Raw genomic sequence first — 19179 nt, 5'->3', positions numbered from 1 at the left:
ATACAAAGCCACAACCCAGCCTGGATGCTCTTTTTTTTTTTTTTCAAAAAAAAAAGCATGTCTTGAATTTGCTACATAGCCAAGGATGTAGCCGTCTGCTTCTATCTCCCAAGTGCTGAGATTATAGGCATGCACCACTATGCCCAGAGCCTTGTGCATGCTAGATAAGCACTCCACCAATGGAGCTACACCTCCTCCTCAACCTGCAGTCTAGACTCTTAAAGCCAGTACTAAAATGTATGTGAATGAATGAATGGATGGATTAGTGAATGAATAATTGAACAGATGAGGCAGACAGACACACAGAATGGATAAATGGGCTAATGGTTTGAAAGAGTGGAAGCTGAACAGTTTCACTGTTACTTGCTCTCATTTTTTGGGTACTGATAAAATCTGGTATCCTCATACCTCATGAACAAATGAGAGAAGCCAAAATATACATGTTTAAGAACCATGTTCATAACCCTTCCATGATTATATAGACAATTACAACTGTGGTGGGCAAAGTAATGCCCCCCCTTATAGTAGGCATCCATGGCCTAACCTGGACAATGTTATAGGACAAAACAGAGTCTACCAATATAATTTAAGGTGATAGGCCTTAAAATAGAGATTAGCCTGGGTTTTCATGGTAGGCTCTATGTAATTACATGAGCCCTTAAAAACAATGTGTTGTGCCTGGCTTGGAGGCAAAGGAGTAAATCATTGCTGTCCTCAAGACTTCAGGCCCCCCAGTCAAGGGCTGGAAAGAAGCCCTCTTCCAATTGCTCAAGGAATGAGAACCTTAGTCTTGCAACCACACAGATGGTCTATATCAAATTGCCTGCAATGTGACTTACCCCTGAAGTACTTTCCCAGAACCTCCTGGTAAGAGTGGAATCAGGGCTCATGGACATAGATCAGAGGGTAGAGGCGCTTGCTACCAGATCTGTGGCAAATCCCAGAAAGTCACATGGAGGAAGCACAGAATTAACTATAAGCTGTCCTCTGACCTACACACATGTATATTGATGTAGTGTGTATATAGATGTATTGATGCAATACATATATTACAACATATATGAGTGTACATACACATAAATAAATGCAAAATATTAATAAAATAAAATGGGCCCAATCAACCAAATCTTTGATTGGGGCCTTGTGAAACATAGCAGCAATATTAGCCATGCCAAGCAGAACTTCTGTCCCATTAATAAATGTGTGTTGTTTAAATTCATTGACTTTGTGATGCAATAAAAAACTAATATACTACCTGTTTAACCTAGCAACCATTTGTTGAGTCTGTTCCATGAGGAAGGCCTATGACAACTGTTTGGGATGGAAACCATGGTAGATATTCTCATGAAACTCACAAGCACACAAACCCAATGAAACCTATGTCTGAGATCAGCACAAAGCTTACAGCAGGACAGAGAGGAGAAGCCTGACTGAGATGCCATCCTCAGACTCTTGACTGTCTCCAGTCATTTCCTCTTCTATGATGCACTTTCCCAATGACCTGGATCAATAACCCATCACAGAAATTGCAAGCCGTTTCTAAACTTTATGGGCCCCCAAAGACTCTAGCTCATTCCACCTCAGTGGTTTTCTCCTGAAAGCCCCTTTCTCCTTCTACTCACAGTCCCTGACCTTATCAATCTCTCACTTGGATTGCTGCTATAACTTATTAACCAGACTTCCCGACTTGGTAGCTTTCCATTTTCCTCAATGTTGCCAGAGTCTTCTAATAAGGATGAAGTGAACTTATTCTGTGCCCTGTGTCACATTAAAGACTGCCTATAGGAAGAAAAAAAAAGCCTAACAAAAACTGTGCTTGCTTCAAATCTCAATGCCAAGAAAGAATGGGCAAGACAGGAGACTGGCAAGGTGTTTGCTGAACAAATGAACTCTACCTCACCTGGCTCTCTACTCTCTATCTAGCCTTGTCTCTTGCCTTCTAGCATACTCCACCATGCTTCTGCTGTCCTTGCCGGGAGGCCCCAAAGAACTCACTGTAAAGATATGCTTCAATTTCCCCCTAATAACTGGAAATCTTTATCTACATGGCTGATCAAGTTCCTAGCAGGCTTTGGGTTTTCCCTTTGGCTAAACTATTCCAGTGAACTGCTTGGGGTGCCAGATGCAGACAAACTCTTATCATGGCATACAGCAAAGGTGATGAGGATGTACAAACAGTTTACTACTACTACTGTGGCATAAGCCAGGTCCAGAAATCAAAGGTAACCCTTTAGAGATGCTCTCAGAAATCTGGCATCCCCATGACAGTAAAGAATGAAACACTTGTTGAACTAGGTACAGACTAGCTGAGTTATTGCTGAATTTGTGAGGTGAGTCACTTGTGATGCAACTTGCTTAGTCATTATGTGTAATAATTTATTGATCCAGGGTAGAACAAACACAAACAGATAAAAATTCCAAATGGTCCACCACCACAGTTCGAACAGTTCTAGTAGTTTGAAAAATCACTCATTTAATGCCCTCCAGGAAATGAGCATCTTACCTCTCTCATAAACACTTTCCTATGTAGGACAGCGCAGCATCCAAAAAGTATCAGTGAATAAACTAATAAAAGATATGAATTTCTTAAAGAAAGCGTTTCGGGCAGATATGAGATCTGAACTATTTCTTAAGGAATGGTAGGAATCGGATGCTTTCGAGTAGTAGAACAAATAAGCCTCCCAAGGAGATAAAGCAAATGAACAGTGTGAAATGGTGCCGTGGTAGCAATGTGAACTTCCTAGACATGAAACCCTACATAGAAGCTCAGTATGTGGAAAAGCTCAACCACACAGTTCTCCAGCTGCTACCACACTGACAACCCTTGCTTACACAGATTCCAGAGGACTTGGCTGGAGGCAAATCAGCTACAAGAGAGATGACTAGAAGAAATGGCCCTGATGACAGAGAACATGACTGTGATTTAACAGCAGTCACCTCTGGGAAATCAGAACAAGGTTTGGACAAGGGCACAATTTGGTGATGTATATGTCACAGTGGTGGGCACTGTCAAGAACTATCTATGAAGCAAGACAGATGGGCTTGATGACTCAGTCACAGGAGAGAATGACTAAGGCTTCTGAGGTTGGGGCTACCAGATAAGATAAGCAACACCGACAGAGAAACAAGTTTAAAGAGCAGGGCATTGGGAAACCATGGTGTGGCAACCTTGTGTATCATTTAGGTGGAGATGCTCAGCAGGTACTTCAGAGGAAGATTCAGGATAAAGGGTCTTTGGATTTTGGAAACTTCCATACCTCCTTGGGGATTAAAACTGCAGTAACAGATGAATGAGAACCGTAGTGGCCTAAGGATAGACCTGTGGAGAATATCATTATTTAAGGAGTGTGCCAGGAGGAAGAATCCCAGAAATGGAAAGGGAAATGTGAAAAAGACACAAAAACACTCAAAAACACAAGTGAGAAAACTCCTGAAGAAGGCAATAAAGACCATCAGCATGTCAGATAGGTCATTGTGATATCGTAAAATGGCTCCCACTGAGACCCCTATGGCTTAGGGTAGGGAAGGAAGGCTGACTCCCAAAGAAGCCAAATGTAAAGACAGGATAGATGAATGGCAGACAACACTGTCTGTCTAGTTCAACACTCCATAGTTGTGAAAGCTGGAGAAGAGGGAAAATAGGCAAAACCAAGCTTGGATCATCCCTTTGGTTTTAGTGTTTTGGATTTTTACAATGGATTTTTTCATGTATCTCAGGTTGGCTGCCAAGCCAGTTATTGGCTGAGGCCAACTCCGAACTTTCAGTAAACATCTTGCCTTAGCCTTCCTGGTAGACTTTCTCCACCAGTCCGAGAGTTCTTTCTCTGATAAGAGGTAATGGAAAGAAGGGTGTGATATAAATGAGTTAGCAGGGACCAGGAAGGCTTCCTGGAGCCCAAGTGTGAGCTAGGTGCCCTTTGCCAAGCATGCATGGCACTGACCACATGCTGGGGTTGCCTAATTGGCCTGTATATATGCAGCCGTAGACTGCCAACACAAGGAGGAGGCATGGATTTGTTCTCCTGTTCACTCTATGCCCAACCCCTGGCACGATCCATGCCTCAGAGAAACGCAAACAAAAATCATTACAGGGAATTCACTAACAGAACCTTCAGTTTTGTTTTTTCTTTCAACGTAAGCAATAATATAAAATGTAATTAGGTAGAGGAAGGGGCCTTCCCCTGCCCCTCTTTGATAAAGGATCTCACTATTTAGCTCAGGGTGAATTTGAATTCAAGATCCTCCTGCCTCAGCCTCCTCTTAGTGCAGAGATTACAAACCTTACACTACCATGCTTAGCTGGCAGGGGGCTTTTTTTTTTTTTGCTATATACATTTATTTATGTGTATGTATGTGAGTGCATATTTAAATCTAGATTCCACGTATGAGAGGAAATATGTAGTAGTTATCTTTCACTTCCATGGGAGGATTTTAGAATTAGTGAAAGAACAGGATCTTTGTCAGGGACAATGGGAAGTAAGCATCCTTCCTGGCTGCACACAGATCGTCTGGAGAACATGAAGTAATGCTGATACTTGGGGCATACTCCAAATTTTCAGATTTAGTTAGTGCTGGCAGTGGACATTTTTGTCTAGTTGAATGGTGTGTGTTATTTGGAGACCTCGCAGGCTGACATCACTCTCCCCATTCTCCTGATTCTTCCTCCCAAGAGACTGAGGCTACAGGTATGTGCCAGGATGCATAGCTTGGGCAATGCTTTTTTGTTTGTTTGTTTTTTGTTTGTTTGTTTAAGTTCACAGATGATTCTATTATGGAGACAAGGTAAAGAGTAGCTGAGTGAAAGGATTAAGTAATCTTGGTCAGTGTGTAGGGAAGGTTGAAATTCGTGACCTGACCAATTCTTTTTCACCCAGTTTTCAAAGGCAATCTTTGAGATACTTACATTACATCCAGGGACAATTGTAGTAGTAAGTTAGAGCCACTTTGTGGAATCTATATGGAAATGAGGCAAAGATGAAGAGACCAATAGAAAACAAAGGTCCCGTTAGAGGGAGGAGAGGAAGAGATTTAAGAGCTGAAAAGCCAGAGGTTGTGGCTTGCAGATGGGGCATGAGATCTAATTACATGATCCTGGCATGCTTCCAGCTAAGTGCAAAGCTAGGCTGTGAAAGTGGGTGGTGACAATGGCTGAGGTTGTCAGTCAAGCGGGACAAGGAAAGCCTAGATTGCCCACACCAGAGCACCGGAGGGGATTCTGGGGTCTCCAGAGCAGCAGCAGGTGTGGGGCTAGATAGCTGGCCTCCACATGTGAGGGAATGAAGCAGAGAATAATAGAAAGGAGAAAAAGAGAGAGGGAGCAGGAATTAATCATGAGAGAGATGTCCAAAGTGGACGCCTTTGGTTCAGTTTTCCATGGAAGGAAGTTCTTTGCAAATGTGTAACCCAGCAGATGAGGGAAGTCAGCCCAGTCCCCAGATCTTGTGACCCCTTTGAAGTGAGACTAGTTTCCACTTCTTCCACCCAAACATCAAATATGTCAGCCAACAGACAATTCAGTCATTGAAGTGTGTTACTGAATGCAGCCACTTTGCAGAAACAGAGAAATGTGTCACATTTCCCTCCACTCCGGAAGATACAGAAAGTGGTGTTTCATATGCCTTGGTTATAGGTCCCTCCAAAACTTAAATAAGATCAAAACAAGGCCCGCCCTATAAAAGTGATTATGGCAAATCTAAAAAATGTCATTAGGGGAAATGGAAAATTTTCTTCTTTGACAATTTATAAATGATACTAAAATACCACATGTTTCTTCTGGTTAGTAAAGAGCAAGGCAGGCATCCTTCCTAGTATGGTTTTAGGATGTTTGAACTATTTCAATAATTACTATACCCTTGAAAAGGCCATCATGAAAACAATGCTCAGAAGGAGCCTCCTTAGTTAAAAGCCTAAATTCTAGAAGTGAGTCTGTTGCCTGCCTGGGTATTTGGCAGTAGAAGAGAACCGGGTTGTCTCAAGTCTCAGCTAGAGACTCCTTTGGCCAAGTTTTCCTGTAACCAGCTCTGGTTCTAAATGCCACAACAGGCTTAACCTTTCTGTTGGTCTATGCTTATGGAACAGGTGCAACCCAGCTTCCCTCATCCAAGCCCTCCCCCCTTTTCTCCTTCGCCTTTCTCCCACCCCACTCATTCAGATTGCCTAAGAATGCCCTGATACTTTGGAGATAAAGCCAGTCTTGTAGCTCTTTGTGTGGTTTGTGAAGCAGACTGCATAGCAGTCTTAGTTCTTGACTTATGGGTTTTATTTGCAAATGTTTCATGTTGCTTACATGTTTTGTGACATTTAGTAAATATTTTAAACTTCTTGGGTGTGATCTCCCTGTTGTATTTTTTTTTTAAGTCCATAGATTTCAGACATAAACTGAAACAGGTAAAACAAGATTAGCCTTGAGTCTTGGTGATGAGTCTAGTCCATTTTATCACTCTATTTAATCACATTGGGAGACTTCCATAATATGACTTTTTGAGGAAAAAATAAAACTTCCATGTTGAAATGCGTTTGCTTTAGCTTTTTAAAGCATGGTTCTTGATATTCATCTAAATTATTCTTTTGTGAAGAAAAACTTTGTCAGGCATATTGGTGGCACACTGTTGATGTTGAGGCTGGTGGATCTATGTATTTGAGGCCAGGTTGGGATGCATAGCCACTTCTGGCCCAGCCTGAACTAATAGTGAGATCCTGTCTGAAATAAAAAAGACAACTTTCAAAAATGGCTATATAAGGCTGGGAGAAACATTGGAATTCTAGTTAGAAGGATTATGGGTGGCATGTCTCATTTTTTTCAAATTACAATTTTTATGGTTTATTCATTTATTTTTTGTGAGATGTTCTCTATATTTCTAAGATCAACTTGTTATAAACAGAAAATAATCTGATTTTACTGGTTACATGGAAGTATGGAATTTTTTGTCATGAGAATTACAGAAAAACCTGTATCATAAATCTAGCTTTTTCTGTACTGACTATGAGTAGATCACTGAAAACATGAGCCCAGATGTTTACAAAATTATCTGTGAGAAGCAGAGTCATACACATCACCAGTGTGCTGGCTGTTCTTATGTCAACTTGACACACAAACTAGAGTCATCTAAAAGGAAGGAACCTCAATGGAGAAAAATGCCTGCATAAGAAATAGCTATAAGGCATTTTTTTTAATTAGTGAATGATGGGGGAGGTCCCAGACCATTGTGGGTGGTGCCATCCCAAAGCTGGTGATCCTGGGATCTATAAGAGAGCAGGCTGATGAACAAGGGGGAGCACATGGACCCCAGACTGCTGTCTGGGAGGCCAGCATGGGACTGATACAGACCCCTAACATGGATGTCAATGAGGAGGCCTTGGCACTCCATGGGGCCCCTGATAGTGGATCAGTATTTTTTCCCTGGTGTAAGAAGGGACTTTGAGAGCCCATCCCACGTGAAGAGATGCTCTCTTGGCCTGGACACATGGGGGAGGGCCTAGGCCTGGCCCAGGATGTTGTGGATTTTGGGGAGCCCCCATGGAGGGTAGGGCCCTACCCTCCATGGGGAGCGGAGGGGGGAGGGAGTGGGGCGCTGGTTGGGGATTGGGGGGGAGGAGAGGGAAAAGAAGAGGGATTGACATGTGAAGCAAGCTTGTTCCTAATTTGAACTAATAAAAATAAATAACAAGTAAAAGAAAAAAAAAGCAGGCTGAGCAAGCTATGAGGAGCAAGCCAGTAAGCATCACCAATCCATGGCCTCTCCATCAGCTCCTGCCTCCAAGATCCTGCCTTCTTTGAGTTCCTGACCTGACTTCTTTAATGATGAACAGCAATATGAAAGTGTCAAACAAATAAACCCTGTCCTCCCCAACTTGCTTTTTGGTCATGGTGTGTTTTGTTGAAGCAATAGAGACCTTAAGACAACCAGCTGTGCTGGAAAGGATGGACCTGGGCTTATGGGAAGGCTGCTAAGACTATAGGCTCGGGCTGGCTAGGCCATCTTATTGATGCACACAACTGAGTGCTTATAATGGGCACTCTGGGAGCAGATGGTGCAGAAGAGCCAGGTGTTTCTGGGAATGCGTTACACGATATCTAACAGTAGGTTTATTTGAAGCTTGCCCTTGACAGTCTCATGCTTGACTACTAATATATGGCTATATTTTTATTCTCTCCCGTGTTTATTTTGGATTAGAAGAGACATGGGGCAGAGGGAGTTTCCCTCTATCATCTTTGAGTCAGAGAAAACAGGTAGTGTGCAGGTGGCTGTTCTTTTTAGTGCATTTGTGGGATATGTACTCATGTTTGTATGGGTGCATGTATACTTATATGTGGGCTCTTGTACATGTATATACACACAACTGTGTGTGTGTAGAGATCAACATCAGCTATCATCCTTGATCACTCTATTTTTTGACAGTCTTTCACTGAGCCTACAGGACACTGATTTGACTAGGCTGACTGACTCTTTGTCCTAACCTCTTTCCACCTTCATATATCATTTTACTTTGAGCAGAGTTCATTGCCATTCTCTGTGAGGGCCTTAAAGTCCTTGCCAATAAGCCCAACTCAAGGCTGTTAAGACTCTCCAAAAACTGTTAGGTTCATGGAGGAAGGGACTTCTCTCTACTCTTCAATTTAACAAACTTGATAACTGTTACGTGCCAAGCAGCCTTCTGGACATGGGAATTATATTAATTTCCCATTTTCAAGGAACTTATGTTCTTGTGGGAAGACACACACATAAGCAAAGATAAATGCACACATAAGTCGGAGCAAAAGAGGCAAAAGTTAGGAAGAAAATGAATCAAGGATTGGAGAGATGGATCAGGGGTTAAGAGTGCTGCCGGGTCTTCCAGAGGTCTAGGGTTCAATTCCCAGTAAACACATGATGGCTCACAACCATCTGTAATGAGATCTGATTCCCTCTTCTGGCATGCAGGGCTACACTGTACACATAATAAATACATTAAAAGAACATGAATCATGTCTGTAATGTGACAGGGTAAGGATGGCAGAGGCCCACAACAGCTAAGGGCAGTCAGAAAGACAGAGGGAACTGGAGAGGATGTGTGGACTGAGAGGTCTGGAGGAAGACAAGGACAAAGACAAAAGCCCTAAGGCAGGAATGAACCCTCAGGAGAGTAGAGGCAGAACACAGAGAGAATACAGGAAGAATGATGCCTGATGCCACAGAGATGGGGGTGGGGGTTTCTTCTGGTAGTGACAAGAAGCTTGGGTTTCAGTCTATGTGTGAGAGGAAAGCATCAGAGGCTATTAATATAATGTATGCATTTTCCACTTCTTTAAATACAGACATATAACTCAAACTCACCATCTTTACTGTTCTTTTTTAAATAATTTATTTAACCTTTATTTTATGTGCATTGGGGTGAAGGTATCAGATGCCCTAGAACTAGAGTTACAGTTGTAAGCTGCCATATGGGTGCTGGGAATTGAACCTGGGTCCTCTGGAAGAACAGTCAGTACTCTTAACTGCTGAGCCATCTCTCCAGCCCCATATCTTCACTGTTCTTAAATGCACAAGTCACTGGTATCAAATGCTTTCTCAGTGGTTGCCACCATCACTGCCATCCATCTCCAGAACTCAGTCTTGTGAAACCAAAATTCTTGCCATAAGCTTTTAAGCACAGCAGTCGCGTGATCTCACTTAGGCTTTTAAAACTTAATTTTGTTTCTTGGCAGAGATGGCTTGTAGGGAGGCAGTAGGATTAGTAACAGACTGCAATGAGTGTATCCAGCATATAATTTGTGGACAGAGCTAAGATGAATGCTGCTAATTTGAGTGTGGATACAAGATAATGAGAACTGGTGGTTGCCTCTCTAGGTTTCCATGTGCCCAGCAACTTGCATATAACAAGTCAAAATGAACTTAATGTTTAAAGAGTAGAATCATTAGTCAGATTTGTGACTCAGGCCTATAATTTGGGAAGCAGAAACTGGAGGACCTAGGGTTTGATGTCAACCAAGGCTGTATACAAGATCCAATCCCCTCCTCAAAAGAAAAAAATTCACACTTTTTTAAACAGAAATTTTTTTCTTAGTGTGTTAAGAAAACGAGGGAAAAAGCCACCTTCAAATAATACCAAGAGTGGAAGGGTCTGGGTGGAGACGGGAACAGTGAGACGCAGTTGGGGAAGAGGTGCAGACATCACCAAAACAAGGTATGTATGAAAATATCATGAGGACATTTGCTAATCAGCAAGCAACATTTTAAAATTAATACCCCCTCTGCAATGAATGAGTAAATAAGAACTCTCTGTCTTACACACACACACACACACACACACGATGTAAGATTGGCATGGATATAGAATATGGATATAGGTGGCTTAAGAATGAATGCCACCTAATTGCAACATTAACATTTAAGCTAAGCCTTTCACAGTCACCTAAGTTTTACTTAGCATTCTACACAGATTATTTCCTGACTCTCTTAAATCAATAGCCTGTGGTGTTACAGATCACTGTCACGGAGATTAGATTATACACGAGTCCTGTGTTTTCTAAGGTTTCCAGGCCTTCTGAAATCATCCACTGACCAACATCAAATTTGAGATACTCTATACTATTTACTGCTAGAGTTTTAGACCTAATTAACCCAGTCTTGTGGTACTTGGAGAAATTCTTTCAAAGAGTTTATCTTTGTTGACATCCATAAGAGAATTATGACTCCATCAATGCCCATACATTAATTACCTAGAATCACTATTAATTGGAAAAATGTCTTTGTTTCTTCGGCAAAACTGATGGAATTGTCATCTAAAAGCATTCAAGATTCTCTTTATAGGACCTATTTGATAGTTTCTGTTTTCAGGGGGGATGGGGGTGGGAAATATTACCTTACAATTTCTGCTTTAAAACAACCAAAACTCAAACCATTCAAGTTGTGGTTATTTTCTCAACATGAGCTCCCATTTGCTGCTCCACTTATCACAAGCACATGGCCAAATTTGATCTTCCTTCTATGCTGGGGTCATCATGTAATTATAGCCATTTCTTTTTTGAAAAAAAGGAGAATGTAAATTATGAAGTGATATATGCAAACTATAATCTTACTATTCCATAAATTATGAAATATATCCCCCAATACTTCTTTTCTAGATATCAGAAAGTAGACTCTCAGACTCTCAGATCTATGTAGTAATAATATATTACTCATATTACATTACTCATATTACAATATGAGAATTGAAGCCACCAAAGATGCTTGCACTACATCTGTAATCTTTTTATTCTTGACAAGGTGGCTCTAGGAGTACAGGCTAGAATATATATTTTTTCAGAGTGTTTGTATTCTATACTAAGCTCGGCCACCCATCACTCAGGAGATCTTGGGAAAATCATTTAAATTTCTTGGAGCCATAGACTCTTGGTTTCCATGATTAAGGGCACATACTAGGACTGGAAGTGTAGCTCAGCAGGTAGAGTGCTAACTCAGCATGCATAAAGCCCTGGTCAGATTTCAGCCCTGAATGAACTGGTTGCGGTGGAACGAAGTTGCAAGTCATCCTTGGCTACAAAGAGATTTTTGAGGATAGCCGAGGTGACATTCAACCCTATCTCAAAACAAAACAATAACAAAAAAATAAAAGCAAGAAATGAACAGACAACATACATTTGCCTGTTATGAATGAATTGACAATTCACTCTTATTCTCCATGTCTTCTGATAAAATGGGGGGAAACCAATGTTGAAGTTAAACAGGTATTTTAGGGAACACACAGTAGCTAACACTACTAAGTCTCACCCCTACCAACCTCACAAATGGAACCTCCAAGAAGACACCAAGACAGTCATTCAAAGGGACAGCCTCAAGTACTAAGGTCAGAGGTCATGGAAAGGGAGAACTGGTCATGGCAAAGTGAGAAGGCCCTGGCTTGAACTAGACATGTTTGCTCTTCTGTGCTAAACTCTCATTTTCCTTTAACATGTTCAGCTGTGATCTGTGGGAGCCCCAGACTCAGCACATCACCACACCGCCTTAGCTGCAGTTTGCCTGCTAGTGAACTGACGGAAGCATAGCTCGCCCCATCCACATTCCACAGAATAGTTTGTAGGAGTACTAAATGTTACCTGTAGACCAGAGTGGAGTTGGGAAATTTAAGAGGGGGAAAAACCCTCAATATAAATGCAAACTCAGAGTTGGCATAAGAAAGAAAAAACTGATCATGAGTTGGAAAAGCACCTGAGCTCCACTGTTAAGAAAGTGACTCTTCTTCCAACATGCCAACTAAATCTGTGGTCTTGGGAGCCAGGTAGCTGTGAGCTGCCCAACATGGTTGCTAGGAACTGAACTCTTGTTCTCTGCAAGAAGAGCAAATGTTCTTAACCACTAAGCCATCTCCCTAGCCCCTTTGTGACAATTAAATGAGAGAAAGCACATACAGAATACAGCATAGGCCTGACAGATAGCCAGTGCTCAGTATGTGTTATTATAATATGTACTTTTTTCTTCTTATTTTATAACTTAGTTTTTGTTCATTAACCTGCTAATGCCTTAGAAAGAATGGCTATACTACCATGATATCTGGGACTAGAATAAGTGATATCTTACTCATTCAGCTTATCAGAATAATAGCACTAAGGAATTGTCAGGTGACACACAACTGTGATATACTTTATCAGATCTGGCTAGAGTGTGTTTTTGCTTTCCACATTCACGTTGGCTACTTATGGCGGTAGAAACCAACTCCAAGTTCTACATATTGGCTCACATTATTAAAAGTGTATTTAAATGCCATATGGAGGCCAAAAGTCCAATAAAGAATAAGAAGTACAAGTTGATCATGTACCATCAGGATGGAATGCCATGCAATGAAAAGGAAGCTCTGCCCATGCAATGGTGGATTCCAATGGCAAAGGCTCCCTTGTCTTTACTGCTGCAGGCAAATAGATGGATCAGCTCCAGAGTCAACAGTTCTCACCACTTCCTACAGTGTGGCATAAGTAACTACAGAAAGCAGCAATCAACTGTTTCTGATTGATTATTATTAATAATAATAATAACAACTATTACTACTATTATTATTTTAGTTGTCAGGGGACTACTTTAAAATTTTATATATTTTAAATATTTTCTTTACCATAAACTACATAAATATGTACCATTTCCTTAGTTTTTCAAAGCAACTCCAAGGAATTCCTTGAGGATGAGCTGCTCAATAACATTTTTCTGGTATAAATCATACTCAGAACTTACTTTCTCCAATTTCCAGTTCTCATGTTCTAAGTGGATTGAAAACACTAAAACCAAAGCAATGCACGTAAGGCAAGCACATTCAAGCTTTTTTGTTTGTTGTTTGTTTTACAATTTTCTGCTCTTTTATAATTTTCCTGACCACTTTTTAGTGGCTCACTTTTGTGGGAATTTTCCAGGGAATTCAATTTGTCTTTCACAGAAGCAATGAACTCTTTCCTGCTGAACTGAAGCTTTATCAGTTCACACACTTACTTATATTATCTATTACAACCACAAGTATAACTGGAATCAAAGGGTTTACAATAAATATATACACCTGTTGAGCAAAACAGTCTAGCAGCTTGGACAGGAACATATTACTAGAAGTGTTCTTTATCCTTGGGCATTGCCCAGTCTGTTTATAACAAAAGAGGCCTATAGTCCATCAGGTTAACATGTTAAAGTCTCAACAGACCTACATTATGTTTTTTTGGAGGGAGGGGGAGATCACATGTAAATTGCCAACATCCAACCTTTGGTTTTTTTTTGTTTTTTTTTTTTGTTTGTTTTATTAACCTATAGGAATGGCAATGTACATGAGAAACCTAACACTGAAAAAAAGAAAAACCCACACTGACTATATTTAATATTCAATGGGTTACCCATCACTCATATTTTTTCTTCCTTTGAAAATAAACACTGGCTCTTGCATCTTTCTTTAAAACACTCTATACATATGCAGGAACCCACCTGGAGCTCCTGAATCATTCCGACTGTCTTTCCTCATATTAGAGTCACACCTGCTAGAGTTGCAGGTAAGGGGAGGAAGGGTGATGTCATCCGGTGTGCTAGCTGGATGATAAGTAACAGGATTTGAATACATAGTGGACACTGGTGGTAGTTGGTACATTTCAGACATAAATCTTTTTGGACCACAGGATCCTGTCCTCCATTGTCTACCTAAAAAGGAACAAGGTAAGAGGAGGGGCAAAAGCCCCTGGGACAGGCCTAAGGAAAGTTACCCTGAAGTAAAAAGAACTCTTTATTTCTGATCTGTGCTTGTCATGTCATTTAATCTAAAAACACAAAGCAAATTACAATGGCATTTAAGATAGGAAGGGGGGACTGAACAATGCTCTGAGCTACTGTTGCTAGATAGTACATTCCTGCCATGGACCCTAAAGTCTACACAGGATTTATTTTTAGGATTGTCCTTCACAACAGGATAGTATCATCCTCTCACACCACTTCCGACATCAACCCAGTAGAGTTGCTATGCAGCATGAAAAGGAACCAGTCTGTGTTGTGTTATTTATGACTGTGTCATTTATTGCTTCCCCAGGCGGGTTTGCTGTTAACCTGGGAAACTTGTGAGCGACATGGAAATCTGCTTCTTTTTTCCTAGTATTTTAAGTTAACAAGCAAGTACTAGGGAGATGCTTAGTGGGTAATGAAAACACACCTGTTGTGCAGGTGTGAGGACCTGAGTTTGAATCCCCAGAACCCATGTAAAAGCCCTGTGCACCCTTCTTCACTCTTGCTTCTTCTCCCCTGCCCAACCTCTCCCCTTCTGCTTTTCATGTCACATGTATTCCATCACCCCCTCAAGCCCTTCCCCTCCCCTGCTCACGGTCTATTTTGATGACAATAAACATGTACATTTGGAAGTATCATGGATGAGTACTTTGGAATCCTTCAGTTACGTGCCTCAGGAACAGTATAGCTGGGTCATATGGTAGTTTCTTTTGTTTTTCTTTTTAGATTTTTAAGCCCTGCCCCTGCACTGACTTCCATAGGTATACCAGTTTTTATATTCCTTCAACCAGTGTACACAGGTTCCCCTTTCCTAAATCCTCATAGGCATTTGTTGTTCTTTGCAGAAACATTTCATTCAAATAACACCCAAGAACTGTGTGTCGTGGTATGCCTACTTCTATCACTTATTTTTAAAAAGGCTGCTTCCCTTAGTCCAGTGTGGTTTTAATCCATCTATATCAGATATGAAGAATAGATGGTAATTTCACTTCTCTAGAAGAGCAAAAAACAAAAAAAAATATTTTCTTGAACAGGGTCCCATCTAGCCCAGACTGAACTCAAACTCACTATGTAGCTAAAGATGGTCTTGAACTTCTGATCCACCTGCCTCCTGCCTCCCAAAAGTTGGGCATACAGGTATGTGTCACCATAACTATCTTTAGGAGATCTTTTATCTGCCAAATTTGTAGAGGTTTTCAACTTTTCAGTAAGTTCTAAGTATTCAAAACTGAGTGACTCACATAAACCCATGTAAGAAATACTCCCCTCTGAAGATCTGCTTATGGTACATTCCATAACATACGATATGAATCATTAAATCCAGATTGTTTCTCAATTTGATATGCTACCATATTTACAGTGGCTCTAAATAGCATCCTTCTCTATCTTAAAATGGATGTTGGCACAAGAGGTGCATCATAGAAAATCAACAACTAAATGAGGAAAAATCCTACTTCTAGAACTCTCCCCTTGTCTCCCAGTGTCACCGTGGTGACCTCATGGTGCCACAGCTTTGGGGCTACCTTTCAGACTTTATGGTGCCAGGATTTGGGGGTACATATCAGTCTTTTCTCCTCATCTCAAACCTCACCACACACAGCCAATTCTTTGTTGGCCTGGCCTCTCCAGCTTAGTTCAGACCCCCATGTTTTGCAAAAAGATTCCTGTTTGCCCCAACAGCAGTCTCTTCCAATATCATACGTTCTGACAGAATAAGACATTCTACTACTAAATATAGCCACTGCTTCATCTGTTCACTGATGTTTTGTGTACTTTTACGTATGTGTTAGATTTCCAATTTTTTAAAAAAAGATATTTTAAGAAAACTCATTGTTGTTTCCTATCTAGTTTTGAGAGTCACAGTTCCCATATGAACAGCTCCTACATCATAGCAGGAGACATCATGATTAATCAGGATGACTGGCTAACTCAGAGTGACAATACACACCTGCCAATGCAAACTTATGAGTATCCTGTTAGACTGGCTTTATTCCTGCTATCATCAAGGCTACTGAACCCAGGCTACCTTAGTTCATGTTGCATTATATTCTACAAATATATACTAAGCAACTACCAGACATAAGGTCTAACAACGGAATGTCTTAAGTTGATGTGATCTCTTCACAGATAGCAAACACACTTATAAAAGATAAGCAATAGTTGAGATTGGGATAGTGGCCCAATAGGTAGAATGCATATCTAGCTTGCATAAAGCCCAAGGTCCCCTCTCCAGCACCAAATAATACTGGAAGTGGTGACTCATTCCTATAACCACAGCAATCCAGAGGTACAGGCAGGAGGAGTGGAAGTTCAAGGCCATCCTCTGCTACATGGTGATTTTGAGGCCAGCCTGGGAAACATGAGACCTTATTTCAAAACAAGTAAGAGAAAAGATATGTGTCTATGATACTCGATAAATGTGTGTTCAGAGTGGGAAAGAGGAGGCCTGGCAAAGATGGTGGGGTGCGGGGCAGGCTGAGAATGATGAAGGCAAGATGAGATCACAGGAAAACTGGATAAAAGATTTTATGCTTGGGATTGGGGTAGTAACAGGAGACAGGATGGCTGAGCTTTTCACCTGGTGACTAGGTTAACTGTGACAGAAATCTCTTTACAGGAGTCTTGGGAAGACGCAGAGCACCTAAACAGAGTGTTATAATGTGTTCTGAGAGATATTAGACTAAAATGAAGACACGAGGCCACAAATTTCAAAGTTAGCTAGACTTGAAAAATGAATTTGCATGAAACCAGTCTGTCACTCAATCTATTTATCTATCATCTTTTAAAGAGAGGGCTGACATTCCACATAGAGGAATACTTCCTGAGCCAAGACACACAGGGGCGGGCCGAGACCCTATCCCAAAGGATACTATAGACTCTGAAGACACCTTATGGAAGGCCTCATTATCCAAAGGGAGCAGAAAGGATATGTGATAGGTAGGGTTTTAGTTGGGGGGGGGGGTGGTAGGGAGGACAGGAGGGAGAAGGGAACTGGGATTGTCATGTAAAACAATCCTGTTTCTAATTCAAATAAAAAAATCAAAAAAAAATTTAAAAATGTTTTTGGTTTTTTGTTTTTTTGTTTTTTTTTAAAAAGAGAGGGCTGAGCAAGTGGCTCAGCCTAGAGTACAAACTTAAACATGTGCAAGGCTCACTGCGGTTCACACCCAGTAGCAGGGAGGCAAGAAGAGGAATCAAGAGACTGTGACACCAGCCTTAGCTATCACAGTAAGACAAACAAGGAAAAAGATACCAAAGATCGAGGATCTGGACCCTGATGCTGAACAGCGCTTCGTGAAAATAAGAAAGAAGAGAACTCTGGGCTCATCAGACTAGCCGCCAACAGCTCCTGGCTGGCTGGAGGCCAAACCCTAAACTGGAAATGGTATCTACTTAACAGGTTTGTGGAAGACTGACAGCGTTAAGTACTTAGCACCGGGTACACGAGCACTGGGCAAGCATCTGCTACGGGGTAGGGAGGGGGCGGGGATTTTTTTTTAACCTAGCCCTTGATGACCTTGGGGAGAACAATTTCTGCCTGAAAGTAAACTACGAATTTGGAGAACAAGCAAGTATGGGGTACGAAAGTGGCGGCACTCACTACAGAGGATGACTTTCATGCAAGAAACGCAGAACAGGAGAGATGTGAAACACGGGATGATCTGGGAGCTCAGGGTTGAATGAAAACGCTTTCGAAGGGGGCTGTTTTAGGGACAAGAGGGGGCTCAGTAGACAATCGCCAGTGGCTGAAAGCATTCCCTGGTGGAAGTGGGGCTCCTTAGCCCTACTGCATCCAGAGCTGCGTGCCCAGAGAACCCTACTGCTCCCCGAGTTCCCCAGGTTGTCCCAAAAGGCAATCCTCCACATTGGGTAAGTTGGAATCAGCGAGGGATAAGAAGAAGAAGCAAAGGCCCACTTCACACCGCACGATCCCAGGCGATAAGTGACAGGCTTTGGCACTCCGTCTCCGGAACGACCTGTTCCACAGCTGTGGACTCATCTTGCCTCACTGGCCCACAGCAGCTGCCGGGACAGGATGCTGCTCCTGGAGCCAAAGAGACAGCGCCCGGAGCTCCCACGAGCGGGCGGGCGGGAGGGACGCACACAGAAGCAGGAAGACGGGATCGCTGGTTTGGGAAGAGGCGGCAGGAAGGCGAGGTCCAGGAGCCCGGAAAGTGACCTCCCCGATCCAAGGTCGAGCAGGACCTTCCCTCCCTGAGTCCCACCCAAAGCACCTCGGCGCCCCCGGGCTCCTGGGACCAGGACCTTCCCTGAGGGTGCGGGGTGGTTAGGCTCCGGGCGGCGCAGGTGAGCTCGGCGCGCAAGAGTGGCGAGCAGTCTCGGCGGGAGGGAGGCCCTTCCCGGCCCCACACAGCCCCCGGCTCTCCGCCGCTCCCCTCCTGCACGGCCCCCGGGTCCGGCCCCTTGGCTCACGCGCCCTTCTCCAGCCTCCTTCCGCGACACCCCCGAAAGCTTCGACCCAGCTCCAGGGGCCCGGATCCCCGCAGCCCCTCACTCACCGCGCCCAAAGGGAGAGCAACGCGCGCGGGAGGGAGGGCGGCGGCAGCGGCGGCGAGCGGTGCGAGCGCGGCTCACACAGCGGCCCCTGATGCCCCGGCTGCAGACCAAGCTGAGAGGGGCGGAGGCCACGGGGTGGCACCTGCCGGCTCTCCCAGCCCCGCGCGTCACCCGGGACCGCCCCCGGCCCGCCTGCCCGCCGCCGCCAGGTGCCACCGAGGGGAGCGAGTGCCCTGCTAGCTGCTCCCGCTGCCGCCCTCGCCGCGGGCAGAGCCTGGTCCCGGCCAACCCTGGTCGCTATGGGGTGTCAGTTCCCGTCACTGTACTGGCGCCCTTTCTTTCTGAGAATGAATGTCATCAGCTGGGGATCATCCCCACGCTAAACCAAAATACTATGGATATTGTCACCACGAGTGAGTCTGATGAATTCCAGGACAATCTGCAA

At 42.9% G+C, this 19179-nt stretch overlaps 1 protein-coding gene across 1 annotated transcript in view; it reads right to left on the bottom strand.

The window, feature by feature from the left end:
- Positions 1-18883, bottom strand: part of Elovl7 (ELOVL fatty acid elongase 7) — a 73431-nt gene extending 54548 nt beyond the window's left edge. The window contains exon 1 of the mRNA XM_027401503.2: positions 18737-18883. The gene's annotated coding sequence lies outside the window, so the exon portion shown is untranslated. The remainder of the gene's footprint in view (positions 1-18736) is intronic.
- Between the last annotated feature and the right edge of the window lie 296 nt (positions 18884-19179).

Source organism: Cricetulus griseus, chromosome 2 (assembly GCF_003668045.3).
Source record: "Cricetulus griseus strain 17A/GY chromosome 2, alternate assembly CriGri-PICRH-1.0, whole genome shotgun sequence".
NCBI classification, from domain to species: Eukaryota; Metazoa; Chordata; class Mammalia; order Rodentia; family Cricetidae; genus Cricetulus; species Cricetulus griseus.
Note: the sequence above shows the minus strand (reverse complement) of the source record. Positions and strands in the feature narration are given on the sequence as shown.